Raw genomic sequence first — 16,444 nt, 5'->3', positions numbered from 1 at the left:
AACATTAAATATATAAGAAAATAAAACATGCACATAGAAGCTTAAAAGCCAAGCAGTACTTAAGTAAATTACAAAAACACATGATCTGTCCTCCTCCTAACCTACCCCCAGTCCTAGTATTCATGGTCCCCCAACTTACACACTATGAATTTTCTTTCTATTGTTGGAAATAAAAATTTAATTCTTTTTCACCAGTAAATCACCCTCTTTCTTCCTCCTCCCTCCATGTCCTCCATAAACCAATGACTTTTCACCAGACCTAGAATCCAAGCTATGTTTTCCTACGTGGTCTATCCCCTGCCTTCCTCACTGGCCTCATCTCCCACCACCCACCTCCTTGCCCACTCCACCAGCCACATTAGCCACCTTTCAATTGTTCCTGCCCTGTGGCTTCTGCATATTCCTTCTCCCTGATCCTATCTCCCATTTCCTGACCTGAACATTCATTTTCCTATACTTGGTTGTATTTGAACATCCATTCTTCTCTTTACTCTGTTGCATTTTTTTTATAAATTGACCCTAATTTTTCTTGGAACAAGTTGATACCCTCATTCATCCATTTAACAAATATTTGCTGGGGCTTAAACTAGGTGCAAGGGACACAGTGATGAAGAAGGAAGACATGTTTGCCCTCACAGCCCCTACATTTTCATGGGGAAAACCAACAGAAAGAGGAATTAACATGGGGTATGATGAGTGTCATGATGGCAGAAGTTCAGGGGAAGAGTCCAGGAGTCCCACCCCAGTCCAGGTCATCAAGGACGGTGTCCCAGAAGGAGTGGCATTTACACTGAGACTTGAAGTTGGAAAAGAGCCCAGCAAAAGTAGGCTTGGGAGGAGGGTGTTCTAGGCAGAGGGAAAAGCAAACCCAAAGAAAGAAACAGAAGAGTAGTGCAATCAAGGTATTGATACAGGTCAGCTAAATCTTCACTGTGATTTTCCCCCTGGAGAAATGAGACCGGTGCATTTTCCAGCTTATGGTTGGCAGCAATAATTTATGAATATGTGAGCCTTCAGTAAAAGCCCTCATCATCAACACTCTATGAAATAAATACAAGACACTACTAGATACCAAGAACATACCTCTGCAAGGATGAGACCCAAATCTGAGTGAAATAATGCATCCCTACACATTAAGAGATCCTTCAAATTAATCATCCTGTCTACTTGCCTTTAGGAAATAAACCATCATGTTGACTGGGGCGTGAGTCTAGCAGTTTTTGTCTACCAGGAGTCTCAATGATGATACGATAAAAGCAATATTGATACCAGTGGAAGGTACCAATTTCTGAGTGGGAAGACTTCAATATTTTTCAATAAATGGCATTGCCATTTCACAACTCTACAAGGCAGGTGTTATGATCCTTATTTTCAACATGGAGGAAACTTGGCTCAGAGAAGTTAAATGATTTCCTTAAGGCCACACTGCCAAAGAGTCTTAGCCAAAGTCCAGTCCATGATACCACACTGGCCAAATGGGTCTTCTAGATACCTCCATTCATCTTTCTTAAGGTCCCTTTATGACCCTCTTGTAGGCAGACAGTGTTTTCGTGCTGATCCTGCTTGCTGCTATTCTAAGCAATTCCCGAAGCTCTGGAGCGTGCTGGTTTGGGGGGTAAGGGGACTTTCTTCCCATTTCTTTTCTTCCTTCCATCAAAATATACCTGTCCTTATTTTCATTTCCTTGGGACCCTGCTTGTAAAAGCAATGTAAAAAAGTATAGTGGGATTAGGAATCAGGAAACTGGAGTGGATGATGTGCATTTCCCCCTGCTAAAACACTCAATTTCTACATCTGCAAAATAAATTCTTGCGCAGATTTAGACGGGACAATAGATATAAAAGCTCTAGAGAAATCAGAGTGAGGGAGCTGATGTGATAAGCTCATTCAAATAAGGTTTTAATGGCTGCTAATGTTTTAATTACGTTTGCATTTGAATAAAGAGCCTTCAATGCCTTAAGGGGAAAATTCAAACTAGCATTTCAGACTCCTTGGCAAGCCAGTCTGGGAGGTACATCTTGGGATATATGAGGGAATTAAAGGTGTTCTATAAAGAATCCCTCAAATAATCTATAGGGAAATCAGTCCATTAACAGGGACAACCCCGGTCTACAGAGCTGATCTACACCCACACAGAAACTTCCACCCAGGGAAGATCTTCTAAAGCATGTGATTCCCCATGAGGGCCATCAAAGCACAAAGGGTTAAGGAGTCAGCAAAGGGATGAGGAGGTGGAGATTCAGGCAGGATTCAGCTATCTCATTTAAAAAAAATTTTTTTATGTTTTTTACTTATACTTGAGAGAGAGACAGAGTGCAAGTGGGGGAGGGGCAGAGGGAAAGAGAAACACTGAATATGAAGCAGGCTCCAGGCTCTGAGCTGTCAGCACAGAGTCCAACCCAGAGCTTGAATCCACAAGCAGTGAGATCATGACCTGACCCGAAGTCGGACACTTAACCAACTGAGCCACCCAGGTGCCCCTCAGCTATCCCATTTAGATAATACAAGTGAAACAGTCCAGGTTAGTGCTGGGTTTACAGAATGTCAGAGCTGGAAGATACATGACATGTCATCTGACCCAGTGCCCCTTTTCATAAGAAATTAAGACGCAAAGAGATAAAGCAAATTGGCCAGATCCTTCAGTGACAGAACTGAGGCCAGGCCCAGCAACAATCTCTCCTCTCTCACCAAAGCTCTTTTTATTAATCTTGTTGCCTCATTAAACCTCAGAAAATGTCAATTCACCACCCACAACCCATCAGACTTACATTTCATGAGTGCCTCCCTCTTCCAGGTAGTTGGACAATTATTTTCCAACACACTGACAAGCCAATCTAGTTCGTCAAGCTGCCAAACACTCAGGATTTCACAAAAGACCAAAAGAGCCAATAGTCTATTTCATGTGTAACTCTAACTGGAAGAACCCAGGAAAGCATGATTAAACGTTCAAAAAATACAGAGACCAAAATGCTTTTCATGGTTTTATTTGCTTCTTGGGTCCTCCCATCGTTCTACAAACATTTATTGTGTACCCTCTATGTGCCAGGCACTATATTTAGCCCTGGATATGCGAAACTGAAGAAGACACAACTCCTACCCTCCAGGAATTACCAGACTTTCAAAGAAGCCAAACACTTAAGTGCAGTTCCATGTTGCTTTTTTTTTAACATTTTATTTTATTCTTTTAAGAGACAGAGAGACACAGAGCATGAGCAGGGGAGGGGCAGAGACAGAGGGAGACGCAGAATCCAAAGCACATTCCAGGCTCTGAGCCGTCAGCACAGAGCCCAATGTGGGGCTCAAACTCACGAACTGTGAGATCATGACCTGAGCTGAAGTCCCACGGTTAACCGACTGCGCCACCCAGGCGCCCCTCCATGTTGCTTTTAAAAAGGTACTTTTCGGGGCGCCTGGGTGGCGCAGTCGGTTAAGCGTCCGCCTTCAGCTCAGGTCACCATCTCACGGTCTGTGAGTTCGAGCCCCGCGTCAGGCTCTGGGCTGATGGCTCAGAGCCTGGAGCCTGTTTCCGTTTCTGTGTCTCCCTCTCTCTCTGCCCCTCCCCCGTTCATGCTCTGTCTCTCTCTGTCCCAAAAATAAATAAAAAACGTTGGGAAAAATAAAAATAAAAAAAAATAAATAAATAAAAAGGTACTTTTCAAGAACCTGTGGCAACGTAGTGTGGAACAGAAAGGATTCCTTTCATTCATTTGTTCAATAATGACTTCAGAAAGGAGCTAATATGTGAGCTGTATCTGAAGAATGAGCAGGCTTTTTCCAAGTAAGGAAGGTGAAGAAGGCCACTCCTGGCATGAGAGTTTCAATGTGTTTAGGAAACTGATGGTGGTTCCATGTAACTGGGGAGTGGGTTTCTTGGGAAGATTGATAGGAGACTGTTGTCTGTTGCTGAGCAAGAAATTACCCCCCAAACTTAGAGGCTTAAAACAATTATTTTTACTATACCTGACAATTTTGTGGTTCAGGAATTTGGGCAGAACTCAGCTGGGAGATTCTTATGCTCCAAATGACATCAGTTAGGGTCACTCACTGATATCGGTCTTTTATACTAGCCCAAATGGCTTCACTCAGATATTAGTATGCAAGGTGGATAGAAAAGGTAGGCACCACTGAAATCAACAACAGAACATCTATGCCCTTTCAGGGTAGTTGGACTTCTTACACAGCATCTCAGAGCGCTCTGAAAAAGGCATAATAAAATATCCTAAGTGGCAGAGAATGGAAACTTACATCTTCTTAATGCACGGACCAGAAATAGGCAAAGGGTCACCTCCAACATGTGACCGTGGTAAAAATAGTCACAAAGCCCACTCAGAAACAAAAGGAGGGCACGCAGACCCCACCTTTCCATGGGATGAGTGTCAAGGAATTTTCCACCACCTTTAATTTGCTACAGAGATGACTTTGGAGAAGAACTCCAGGACCAATTTGAGAACCATACTAAGGGGTTTATATTTTATCCTGTTTGCAATAAACAAACAGAGAGATTTTTTTTCCTAGGCAGAAAAATAAGTTTCCTAGAATTTTTAGAGGACAATCATTCCCAAGTCATGGTAGATGAGTGAAAGAAGAGAGTCTGTTGACCAAAAGACCGCTGAAGAAGCTACTGCAAGAATCCAGCTGGACTCTTTCTTCCTAATTCTCAAGTTAACCCTGAGGCCTATTAACACAGGAGGAAGAAGGACTGGCTTTGAGCAAAGCAACCAGCTGTGAGCAACACAATCCATGAACCAGATTTAGTGATCACTTGGAATGGAAGGAGAAAAGAGGAGCAAAGGAGGAATCACAGATACCTCTAAGGTTTAAAGCCTGGGAGACTAAATAAATGATGATTCCATTAATAGAGATGGGCATCTACTGGTAGTTTATTATTTTGAAGGCTGACTACTCTTGGTGGGTTTTTTGCTCCTGTAATGACACTCCACTCTTATGAACGCCTATCTCTTATTCCTCCCTACCATCATTTGTTCACTTCCCCATCCCTTTCCTTCCTTGTGTGTAAGGAAAAACTCATATATATATGTGTAGATACATATATATATGCATATACATATATATACATACATAGACGTACATATACATATATATATATATATATACACACACATACATATACATACATATACGTGTATATATAAATTTACATGATAGTCTCTGTGCTACCAGCAGGTCAGCACAGTCCCTTATGCATTCTCTCCAAACCTGTCCATCCCTCATTTCACAGAGAGTTTAAAGCCTTCCTGCATAAAAATCAGCCAGAGGACTAATGAAAAATTCCAGTTTCTGTTGGCTACTCCTGTGGATTCTGACTCAGTGGACCACAGAGGCCACCAGGCTTAGGAACCGCCATGGCAAATGACTGATTACACTGGAGAGCAACAGTGGGTAACAGGAACACACCCAAGGTGCTGATAGAAATGGAGCCCAGCCCTGTTGGAATGCTTCTTAAACACCCTCTAGTAACACAGAGCATTGGAAACGCAGAGCTCGGTGTTTGATGAGAAACAGGACCTTGTTGTGCTGGTTTCTTTCTAGTCTTTAAATGTGATCTTTTATCAGAGGCACATATGTTTTCTATACCTTCACATGTGGCTGCAGTTAGGCAGGACACAAATTCCCTGCTAGTTGAAAGGTTTGGCCTCTCTTTCACGCCCACCAAGCATCATTTCTATCCTCTGCTAGGGAGACCCCAGGGAAATAATTAATCAGCTTGCCTGCCCGCAACACTTCCAGGATTTGGGTCATAAGAAGCACACTGGTCCCAACAGATGGCAGAGAAACAGCCTGGACATCACCGCTCTCCTCCAGCTGCCACCACCTCTGTGGGCAACAGTGCCTGGCTGCTTCCATAAACCTCCTCTCCATATGGCTCTGTGGCTCCAAGGAGGAACTCCCTCCCCCACATACCCCCAGGTCTTCTCTCTGGTCCTGCTGGATAATTCGTGTTTCAGCTCAAGACCCAGCAAAGCAAGTATGATGGGCAATTTCATTTAAACATCCATAGCCTTCAGGAGTAGGCACAGATTTGCCTCCCGAGTGGCCAGGCCCCATTAGCTGCATGGGTTTGAGCTAAACGAATGGCACCTGGAAGCTTCACAGGCATGCACGTCGAAGCCCAGACCCTACTGGAAATCAAAGGAGGCCCCAGACAGTGCCATAATTTTAAGATCACCCTATATTAAAAAGTGACGAATTGCCAAAGCAAGGTGGCACATCGACAGTTACCTGAGGACGCATTCTTCTTTCATCCTTGTCAGTGTGACTGCTCACATCAGCTCACCTGCAAGGATGATCATAAGTCCAAAGTGAGGCTCTTCATCACATAAATGCAACCAGTTCTCTGGCCTGGCCCCCTCTTGTCTCCCACTAAACTAGACCCTGCCTAGAAGCTCCAACATAACCCTGTATCCAGGAAATTGGTGGTTCAGGAACAAGAGAGAGTACTTGGGTGGAAGACCTTATGTTTGATTTGACATTCAGTCGGAAACTCAAAGACTACCCTAAAGAGGGCTGCGTCCCGTTCTTTTTTTTTTAAAGAGGAGTCTAAGACATATTTTTAATTACAAGCAATTGTAAAATGCCCTGTGGTAAGTATCTCTTGTGCTTGGTGTTCTGTGGGCAGTTCGAAAGCCCGGGGGACTGCCTTGCTGGGCAGGACTTACCATTGATGTCCATGCCCTTGACTCTGTACACTCAACACCTTTTCCCTTACTACTAGAAGCCCTGTGTGCCCAACTGGTTAGGATGATGACTGTTATTCCCATTGTAGAGATCCTCAAGCTCAGACAGTTTGCATAACTCAGCAATGCCACAGTGCTTGCAAAACCTGAACCAGAATTCGAACCCAGGCCTGCCTGACCACCAGCCTGAACACCACCCTTAACTGCCTGACCTATGATAAGGACTCCTAACTGGCCTGCTTGTCTTCGGTCTTGCCTCATAAATCCACCCCAATATGGAGAAATAAATGTCCAACGTGATGTATTTATTGTTCAAAGTCACACGGCTAATTAATAACACATGTATGACTTGAATTTCCTTCAAATGTTCCTGCCATTGTCCTCTGTATTTGATCAGTGTGGTAAGTGATACTGAATAAATTAAGATCCTCAAAAAGACTTGCCTTGGCTTTGTGTGCAATGATAAGTTAACTGCTTAGTGACTGATTATGAAGGTTTACCATCTTATTAGCATCAACGTTATGGATCCACAGAATGTACTTGGGCAGAGGACAAACTGCTGTTTGACATGATAAGGCAACAACATCCCTCTTTAAGATTTTTTTTCAGGTTTATTTATTTATTTTGAGGGAGAGAGAGAGTGCACACACAGCAGGGAAGGGGCAAAGAGAAAATCTCAAGCAGGCCCTGCACTGACAGTGCAGAGCCCAACGCAGCACACTGTGAGATTGTGACCTGAGCTGAAATCAAGATTCGGATGCTTAGCTGACTAAGCCACCCAGGCATCCAACAATGTCCCTCTTTAAATCCTTGTGGTTGGTCAGGGTGCCTGGGTGGCGCAGTCGGTTAAGCGTCCGACTTCAGCCAGGTCACGATCTTGCGGTCTGTGAGTTTGAGCCCCGTGTCAGGCTCTGGGCTGATGGCTCGGAGCCTGGAACCTGTTTCCGATTCTGTGTCTCCCTCTCTCTCTGCCCCTCCCCCATTCATGCTCTGTCTCTCTCTGTCCCAAAAGTAAATTAAAAAAACGTTGAAAAAAAAATTGTTTTTAAATCCTTGTGGTTGTCGACATAGATGTCAAAGGTGGTGAGGGTGGGCCCAGAGGGGAGGACTGGGGCGCAAGCAACCCAGGTCTCTTGAATACATGGCATCCGTGTCCATAATATGGTGCTCATGATTTTTCTTTTTGTTTTTTCTGTAGAAGACAATTTACAACTTTATGTTGTCACAGAACAGTAGAAGCAACGGCTCAATTTCCCCCAATCTGCATGGCTAGGTCTGCCATGTGCTTTGGACAGTTCTGTCACATTTCCAACAGTCACAAAAGCTTTTCTGGTAGGAAAGTGAGTCCCTTCTCCTCCCCGCTGCACCCCCACAGCCCCACTGTCACCAGGCTCGTGGCCATGGACTACCTTGACAAGATCTGGAAGGAAATCAAAGGAAAGGAACCCCCCCGCTGCTCCTGGCCCCCAGTGCTTGCCAGCACATGTCCTTCCAGCTTGCAGGCTGGCACTGGTAATCACAGGAATGCTTCTGCTTTGACGACCCCTGACTTCTGCAGGAATCTCCTCTGAAATTTGTCCAGGAAAGGGAGCCGGAACCATGGGCTTAACTTCTATCCCTCCCGTACAGATTTCATTTAAAAACCCACTTGAAAAAGCCTCGTCTCCTTCTGATGAATCCTCATACAAAGGCAGCAATTGAACCTCATGCATGGAAATCAAAGCCTGGATTACTGAATATCAAAGCTCACTGCAAGGCATTCACTGGCCCTCCAGCCTGCCCCTCACCTCATCCCCAGCACTGCCTCTCATCTGGCAGCTGCCACCTGGACTCCCGGACTGGTTTCCCACTCATAATGAAATTCAGAATGAATCTGGCTCATGAGGGACCCTCAGTAACACTTTATTCAACAACTGTTTACTGAGCACCTACTACGTACTGGGCATTCTGCTTATCTCTGAGGATTTAAACATTAGTAAGACCCTGTCCACCCCTGCTGATAGTCTAGACAATAAGAGACAGGTACATGAAAAATTACAATGTTGTGTACCGTCACCATGCAACTTAATAAGAGATATATCAAATCTGACATGGTATTTGCTTTTCCGAAGTCATTAACTGTATGTGTGACCTAAGGGCTTGGGCTTTCAAATTTTAAAAAGCAGCATTGGAGTCTCTGCTCTGCTACCCATTAGTGATACAATATGAGGAAAATTGCTTAGTGTCTCCAGGCCTCCACTTCCTCATCTCTAAAATGGACATCAGAATGACACTAAGTGAAGAGTCCATGTAAAACTCAAATGAGGTCACATCTGTGAATGCCCTTTGTAAATCCTAAAGGATAATATAATTGCATACATCAGACTGGACGTGCCTCAAGGTCAAGGACTGAACCCTTATTCGCCACTGCAGTCCGAACACCCAGCACTATCTGGGTGGTGTCTCTGGTCTACCGTCTGGCCCATGCTGCAGATATGGGACTCACTGGCCTCCATAATCACATGAGCAAATTCCTTATAATAAATCTCCTTATATATGTATGCTATTGATTTTGTTTCTTGAGAGAACCCTAACAACTGGCCTTGGAGACAGAGTGGTTATCACTGAAACGTGCTTTGTGCGGCACCACAGGAGAAAAACGAGCTGAGCTTGCTGAGTGTCCACACCAGCAGAACACCAGAAACGTGCAGAAGAGGGTGTGGCAGTCCATTTCCCACAGCAAGCAAAAAGACAGAGGTGTGTGTGTGTAGCAGGGGTTCTAGGCTGAGCTTATGCTCTTCTCTTCTTATAGGTCTGCATACACCTGGAGGATGGGGCTGGGGGAAGGCAGCTCTGAGTCAATTTTGTGAGGGACAGAGAAACTCCCCGGAAAGAGATTCACCATCTCTAGCAAGACGGGCACACAACTTGGGTCCAACATGCAGCTGCCCTACACTGAGACAGAACTGAAGGGGAGTGACCCAAGAGTGGAGAAGGGGGAGTCCCCCCACTAGGCTGGGGGCTCAGCAAGGCTTCTGCACCCCAGCTATAGCCCTGTAGGCTCAGCAGGCTGAGCAGTGTTGGCCCAGCAGTGGCTTTGATGGTAAAGCCATCAAACTTAGCCTCAGAGGTCTAGGCTGAGAGTATCACCTCAGGAATGCAAAGCCTAAACCAAGATTCCCAGAGACATGCAATTCTCAGGGGGCCTGGAGGCTCCACTTAACCAAGCGAGTCCGAGCCAGAAAAAAGGACTGTCCCTGCCATTATTGTGCCTTGGTTTTATACCCTCATTTCGGGGGTAGCCCAAGACACCCAAATTGAAGCTATTTACTCCTAGATGTATTAAGAGGGCATTCCTGGGGACAAATTTGTTGTCTTGTGAATTCTATACCTGGGAGGTAAAGGGAAGCAAAAGAACCCCAACATCCCCATGTTGCCTTTCCGGGCAATGTAACAGGTGAGACCAAATACCAGGAGCCCAGTGCAGTGGCAGAGGAGGGACACAGAGGAACTCTGAGGCAGAAAAGACAAGGCAGGACTGGGAGGTAGCCACACAGAAGGCAGCCCAGAGACAAGAGTGGGGTCCCACAGGAAGAGGACCTGGAACCGACAAAGAAGAGAAAGGCAAGGGCCTGGATGCACTTGCTTTTCCAAAAGTGCTCTGAAAAAATTCAACTTTGTATCTCTACAAGGGAGAAGACGGCCCATGGGGTTCACAGATACCAGCAGCACAGAGCACGGGGTCTCTTCACCTGCCCGCCTGCGGGAGGAAGCCAGGCATTGCTCTGCTGGCTCACGATTGGGCTCTTGTCACCTGGCTCTTGCTGGAAGCAGAGATCCGAAGGAGCTCATGCTCTGGGCATATTCCCTTTGAGCTCTCATCCCGCTGTCCAGCGTCAGACATCTGAGCTTTCAGAAGAAGACAGACTGCCAGGAGGAGTTGGCCGGAATGCTTTAATAGCACAGGAAGCCACAAAGGCCAGCTATCAGCCAAGCACCCAGTTAGTGCTGATTCTTGCCTGAAGTCTGTTCAAACAGCTCCCTTTCATTCCTGATATAGAAAGGAGAACTTCTTTCCCCCATTAATTTCTCTGCCTTGTAAAAAATAGGAAGTCTTTCTTTTCTCAACAAAATGGAAACTTTCTTCAGACATTTGCGCAATAATGGAACCCAGCTCAGACAAGGCTCACGGTGGGCCTGTGATTAGAAGCCAGGTACTCACAAAGGAGTCTGCTCTGCTCACTGCAGAATAGTTGCCCCTGAAATATTTTCCTTTCCTTCCAGAACAAAACCCTCTTCCTCTGAAAGAGGAAAAGCCATGGAGTCCAAGGCCCCAGTGAGTGATCTGCCTTATCTACTTCCATTTCCCTATAGCTTGTGCACAAAGCTCTGCTCAAGAATGTCTGTGATATTGAACTAAAAGAAGAAGAATATAAAATAATGATCAACTAATCTTTGACAAAGCAGGAAAGAACACCCAATAGAAAAAAGGCAAGTCTCTTCAATGAATGGTGTTGGGAAAACTGGACAGTAACATGCAAAAGAATGAAACTGGCCCACTTTCTTATACCAGACACAAAAATAAATTCAAAATGAATGAAAGACCTAAATGTGAGACAGGAAACCATCAAAATCCTAGAGGAGAAAACGGGCAGCAACCTCTCTGGCCTCGGCTAGAGCAACCTCTTGCTAGACACATCACCAAGGCAAGGGAAACAAAAGCAAGCAATTGGGACCTCATCAAGATAAAAAGCTTCTGCACAGCAAAGGAAATAATCAACAAAACTAAAAGGCAGCCCACTGAATGGGAGAAGATATTTGCAAATGACATGTCTGATAAAGGGTTAGTATCCAAAATCTATAAAGAACTTATCAAACTCAATACCCCAAAAACAAATAATCCAGCGAAGAAATGGACAGAAGACATGAATACTTTTCCAAAGAAGACATCCAGATGGCTAACAGACACATGAAAAGATGCTCAACATCACTCATCATCAGGGAGATACAAATCAAAACCAAAATGATATACCACCTCTTACCAGTCAGAATGGCTAAAATGAACCACTCGGGGAAACAACATATGTTGGTGAGGATGCAGAGAAAGAGGAACCCTCTTACACTGTTGATAGGAATGCAAACTGATGGAGCCACTCCAGAGCATATAGAGTATGGAAGTTCCTCAAAAAGTTAAAAATAGAACTACCCTACAACCCAGCAATTGAACTACTAGCTTTTTCTACCCAAAGGATACAAACATACAGATTCAAAGGGGTGTGTGCACCCCAATGTTTATAGTAGCATTATCAACAACAGCCAAACTATGGAGGAGGCCAGATGTCTATCAACTGATGAATGGATAAAGAAGATGTGGTATATATACATACAATGGAATATCATTCAGTCATCAAAAAGAATGAAATCTTCCCATTTGCAATGATGTGGATGGAGCTAGAGCATATTATGCTAAGTGAAATAAGTCAGTCAGAGAAAGACAAATAACTATATGATTTCACTCATATTTGGAATTTAAGAAACAAAACAATTGAACATATGAGAGGGGGAAAAAGAGAGAGAGGGGGAAAACAAACCATAAGAGACTCTTTATATAGAGAACAAACTGAGGGTTGATGTAGGGAGGTGGGTGGGAGACAGGCTAAATGGGTGATGGGTATTAAGGAAGGCACTTGTTGTGATGAGTACTGGGTATTGTATGTAAGTGATGAATCACTGAATTCTACTCCTGAAACCAATATTGCACTGTATGGTAACTAACTAGAATTTAAATAAAAATTTGAAAAACAAAGCAAACCAAAACAAAGAATATAAAATATTCCGGAATAAAGGAGACATTACGTCCTTCCTATTTCACCTCAAAGAGGTAAAGTCCTATGTCAAGAGTCAGCAATATTTCTGCAAGAGACAGATAGTGAATATTTTAGGTTTTATGGGGCCAGAGGCAAAAACACAACATTATGGGATATGTACATAACAAAAGAGAAAAAATTTCCACAATTTTTTCCAATGATTTGAAAATGCGAAAACCATTTTAGCTCCTGAGGACTGTAGAAGAAAAGGCAGAAAGCCAGCTCCGGCCTGTGGGCCACAGTTTGCCACCCCCTGGCCTATGTTCTAGGCTACTGGTCCATCTGCCTTTTTCATGTTTAAACGTCTACTTGACTGAGCTTTGTCTGATCAAAGCGGGGGAGGATAAGACACAATGATGTGTCACCAATTCAATTTCCAATCATTAAATGCTTGTGTTCAACCCCTGTTCAAATTATAAGTGCAAACAGCCAACACATAGGGAATTAAATTTAGCTCCCAAGCCATGCCAGCTATAAATGTGCTTTAAAATGTATATAAAACAGTTGTAAACCACCGAGTTTTCACCTAAGGAAAGGACACTGATCTTTTTGGAAAGATCCTAAGTCATGATAATGCATCAGGGGGAAGAATCACCCAGAACCACATCCATAAACCATTAGAATAAAGAATAATGACGAGGTAGGGTGGTCTTGCTCTTTAGAATCAGACACACTTGGATTCAAGAGCTGACTTGTCCCTCATCACCCGTGTTGCCTTGGGCAAGTTTCTGAACCTCACTGTCTTCTCTGGTAAAAAGAAAATAACAAAACGATCTTACGGCAAGATTTAAAATAACATGGGAGTCACATTTTAAAAGTTGTAAATAAAAAATGTAAATGCATTTTTATCAAGTACTTATTAATTAATTTATATAATTAATTTTTTAAAATAATATGTGGAAAGCAGCAGGCCTATGGGCATTTACCACATGGTTGCCATCATTTACACTGGAGTTTTAGCAGTGAGGACACTGGGGAGCAAATGGCCTGCATCTTGACAGGTTAGACGCCTTCCTCCAGGATGGAATGTGAGAGGTGCTTGGACAGCCCCACACCCCCCACCAAATAGACTTCCCCACCAGCATCCTAGGATGCCAGAAACCTCCATGTTTCTCAAGACTTCAGGGGAAGCATTAAAAGCAAACTCCAGCTAAGCATCACTGATTTAATGATAAATCCTAATAAGAACTTTTGTTCACACGATCTCATGTAATCCTCTCTGAAACCCTAGAAATTGGTCAGGGCAGACATTATTATTTCTATTTTATAGACCAGAAAACAAACCAAAAAATTGAACATGGAGTCAGAGAACCTGAGGTAAAATCCCAAATGTGCTATATGAGTTGTGTCACCTTGAGTTTATTTGACCTCTCTTAGCCTCAGTTTTCTTATCTGTAAAATGGGTGTTTGGCATTATGAGAGATTTGTATTTGACATGCCTGACACAACATCTGGAACATGGCAGAGGCCAGTAAATATTAGTTTAAACTATATGGCAAGATGACAAAAATAATACTTAAATGGTGTATATTGACGTAAGCTTCTTCAGGTCATTTGTGGCCAAATGCATCAGACAAGATGACCTAAAAGTCTCACAGTCTGCAAAAATGGCTCTCAGGGGGTTGGTAAATTCTTTGAGTCTCCAAATGCACAAAATTGCTGCCAAATCCCAGAGCCTGCTGACCTATTGGAATGCCTTGGTCAAATTAACAGTCTTGGATTCTCACCATCTCCCCCTTGCTTCATTCAGATCTGGAGGACTAATGCTTCTATATCACGCTGCCCAACGTGGTCTAACTCCATTAGTGACCTGCAACTCGGGGAATACATAAAAACAAATGCCCGATCTTCTCCCATTAATGCCTTGTAGGAATGTATCCAAAAAATCACTTCCCTATTCAGCAAAATATTCCTGAGCACCTATGACATACCAGGTATACATGTTAATGATTCGAGGCTTTTATTTTGCAGGACCCAGGCTGCCTGCAGCATAGTGACATGACACGATCTGATTTTAGGAGATACCACTCTCTCCTCATTTTCCTCCAACTCTCAGATAACCTCCTGATTATCCTCCTCATTTAGATGTCCCTATTTCCCCAAGGTTCTATCTTCAGGCCTCTGCTCCTCTTTCTCAGGCTTCAACTGATACCTTATGCTAACAATTCCAAGTTAATATCAGCGACACCGATTTCCTTCGTAAACTCCGGATGTCTATTTGTAACTGGTGAGTGGTCCTCCCTATCTCCTCGTTGTCATTGTTATTGGCACCCTATCCACACAGTTGCAGGATCCTAGGAGATTCCCTAAACTGTCTTCTCTTGATCCCCACAATAGATCAGTTACCATGTGCAGTAACTTTTCTGCCTCTTAACTATCTCTCTGTGTCCTCTGCTTGCCCAGAATGATCAGCTCTTACCTGGATTACTGGAGTATGTCCTTAGTGGTCTCTGGGTGTTAGGGATACAGCACAAACAAAAACCCCTGCTATCAGAAAGCCTACGTTCCGGGGAGCAGAGAAAGTTACATTCCAGGAGGGTTTTACACTACTACATGGAGGCTGAGACAGAGAATCTGAAGTGTAAACTGTCCAGTCCATTCATTTGTTCCCTCATTCATTCATTCTTTGGCACCCATTTAATGAACAACTACTCCCTGTCAGCCACTTTATTTAGACACTACACATACACATACACACACACACACACACACACACACACACACACACACACACACACACAAATACTGGCTTAGTGTCTGTGTCTCCTCCCCACTCCCATGCCCTCCAAAAATTGTAAGCAATGTGAATTGCTTAGTAAATATTTGTTGAATTCATAATATTTGAACAGATGGTTAACTATGAAAGGCTGGGCAGCAAGGCACAGTCTGCCCCTTCAATATGTTCTGATGTATATCAATTTGTAAGGAAAAAGTTAGAAACAAAAGTAACTGCTTGAACAGTAGCTGCCATTCTTCAAGTGCTCTCGCTTAGAGAACAAAGGAGCTGCCTACTGGGCCAGATATGTTTCAGCAAGCAGGGCACGTCAAGTTTGCAAATGCTTTGCCCACTCTCTTCCTGAGTCCTAAAACGAGTCATATTCTCAAACCTCCCTTCTCAGAAACAAGATAAGGGCCTAAAAGGACAAGATGAGCCAACGTGGCTCCTCCGCACAGAAGGCAGGGACCCTGCAAGGCCTGGATGGTGCATGGGGTCAGCACCAAAGGAACTCCAGTTCTCCATAGGGCCCTGTTCTCTAGTGAACTCTTTCCAAGGGGAAAATTCCTCAAGTTCCATCTCCTTTCTGGAAACTCTGGCACTGAATTCTGCCTGTCCCTAAGGGAGACATATGTCATTATGATCCCATGGATCCTCATCTGGGGTTTCGAATGCCCTTCCTGTGGGAGAAGAGTGACTGGAATCCTCCCAGCCCGGGGGCTCTTTGAAATTGATGGGAAATCCATATCTAATTCCAAATTCCTCCCGAGGGCTGTTCCATTTCCCCACAACTGTTCTGCCATTCTCTAATCAAGGACAGGTAGCTAAGGCTTACACAGAGGACAGGCAGCCCGGAGGAGGAGCTCATGTATTTCTTAGAATCAAAGGCTCTTAGAACTGGAAAAATCTTAAAGATCCACAAGCATCCTTTTTGCAAAAGATAAGAAAACCAAATTCCAGGTGTATTAGTCTGTGAGGGCCGCCATAATAAAAGCCATAGATTGGGGGGCTCACATAACAGAACTTGGTTTTCTCACAATTCTGAGGCTCAAAGTCCGAGATCAAGGTGTTCTCAGGGTTAGTTTCTTCTGAGGGCTCTCTCCTTGGCTTGCAGATGGCCTCCTTCTTGCTGTGTCTGCACATGGACTTCCCTCTGTGAGCACACACCCCTGGTATCTCTTTGGGCA

At 44.0% G+C, this 16,444-nt stretch overlaps 1 long non-coding RNA gene across 2 annotated transcripts in view; it reads right to left on the bottom strand.

Annotated features, from left to right (window-relative positions):
• LOC128312828 (uncharacterized) overlaps positions 1-16,444 on the bottom strand; it is a 107,613-nt gene that overhangs the window by 77,536 nt on the left and 13,633 nt on the right. For both annotated transcript variants that reach the window (XR_008292627.1, XR_008292626.1), the window contains exon 2: positions 6,241-6,295. This is a non-coding gene — a long non-coding RNA (uncharacterized LOC128312828). The remainder of the gene's footprint in view (positions 1-6,240; positions 6,296-16,444) is intronic.

Source organism: Acinonyx jubatus, chromosome F2, assembly GCF_027475565.1.
Source record: "Acinonyx jubatus isolate Ajub_Pintada_27869175 chromosome F2, VMU_Ajub_asm_v1.0, whole genome shotgun sequence".
In the NCBI taxonomy this organism is placed as follows: Eukaryota; Metazoa; Chordata; class Mammalia; order Carnivora; family Felidae; genus Acinonyx; species Acinonyx jubatus.
The sequence above is the reverse complement of the archived record's forward strand: the minus strand, read 5'-3'. Positions and strand labels throughout refer to the sequence as shown.